We start from the raw sequence: 1,737 nt of genomic DNA, 5'->3' as shown, positions 1-1,737 counted from the left end.
ATCGTGAGACTTTCGTCTAAGGATTTTCAAACCATTTATCCTGTAAATGCCACACCTCTGCTGATGCTCCGACAGTGGAACCCCAGGGCCTTCGAGCTTTTTTCGAGTCCATCCTCTATTGTCAAATAATCACAGGTAAAGAGATGCTCTTCTCTTTATCAATAGCATGTCTTTCCTTTGGGCACACTGTAATTTCAAGTCTTTCCTTCTGGATCTTTCTAGATTAATAACATTGATAATAATATCCTCGATGACAATACTAACCATGCCCAACAAATACTGAGAACATGTCCTATGTCAGACAGTGCAGCAAACCTATACAGGGGATGTTCTTATTATCCCATTTCACAGAGGAGGGAAACAAGGCTGAGGAAGCTTGCGTGACCTGGAAGCGGTGAAGGAGATTGTTTCAGGCGTGTACGTGACCATCTTGTATAAAGACCACAATTTCCAGCTTTCCTTACAACTTTGTGTGTATGTCTAAGTTCTAGCTTAGAACTTAGGTCTAAGTTCTACCTTAGAAATGAGGCCTGACGGGAAGCGTCGGAGACCCTTCTCTTTCTTCCTTATTTTTTCTGGTTGGAATGCAGATGTAAAGGCTGGTGCTCGGCAGCCATTTTAGACCATTTGGCAGCATGCTAAAGATGGGTAGAGCAGCAAGACAGAAGGAGCTCGGGACACCAATGACTTGGAGTCACAGTACCAGCTGTGGTCGGCTTACTTCCAGATTTATTTTTAGGTGAGAGAAAAATAAACGTGCATCTTGTTAAAATCACTACTATTTATTATAGGCAGCTTAACGAACTCTAAGTGAGATGATGCTATAGGACTTTAGAATCATGGACTTAGAAAGCATCAGAGTGTTCATCAATAAACCATTTTATAAGTGGGGAAGACTGGTACCCGAACTCACCAAAGAAGTCCCCAAAACTCCAGCCAGATTATGTGATGGCTTTAGTGAATAAGCAGAAGACAAATGATTCAAATAAAATGTGGAAGGTGTTCTAATTTGCTTTAATTTTGTTTCCCAAAGAAAGCATCTTTCAGAGGAAACGAAAATGGTGTTTTTGTTTCCCTCTGGTCTTTGGGGGCTTTTGGGGAGTTTCAATTAAGAATGAGAGTGAGTGAGGCATCCTCGCTTCCTTTTCGTGAAATCTATGAATAAGAGCATTAAAGTAACGTAACGACACACAGCTGACATCTAGACCTAATGTCGACTGGTTAGAGTGACGTTCAAATGTGCATGTTCTAACCAAATCCGTATCTCAATGGCTTCCAGCTTCACGTTTTGCTTTTTGACACTACCGTTTCCTTAAAAAATCACCTGCGGAGAGGCAAGCCAAAGATCCTCCCTCACACTTAGCTCTGAGCCTTAGATATTCCACTCACCAATATCATATCCTAAAAATATTACATTTCGAGGCGACTTTCATTTCGGAATTTGGTGTGGGAAAACGTTTCGGTTGCGTCCGCGAGACCACCTTTGTCATGTGGCGCAGAGGCCATAAAAGTGGATATTTTGCAATGGGGGTGTCAGCATTTCTGTGGTCTTGTGCAAGACGAGGGACTCTTGTAGACTCCATGTCTGTAAGGCGGACCTCGGGCAATGAACAGTTCTGAAAATATCGGAGGATCACGAATGGTCCTGAGGGCGTGACTGTGGGTTCCAGAAAGCACCACGGAGCCCATGGTGCCACTTTGCTTCGTAAGTGGGTATGGCGGTGATCCGTCATCTCT

Source organism: Pteropus vampyrus, unplaced genomic scaffold, assembly GCF_000151845.1.
Source record: "Pteropus vampyrus isolate Shadow unplaced genomic scaffold, Pvam_2.0 Scaffold49, whole genome shotgun sequence".
NCBI classification, from domain to species: Eukaryota; Metazoa; Chordata; class Mammalia; order Chiroptera; family Pteropodidae; genus Pteropus; species Pteropus vampyrus.
This window is presented reverse-complemented; position numbering follows the sequence as displayed.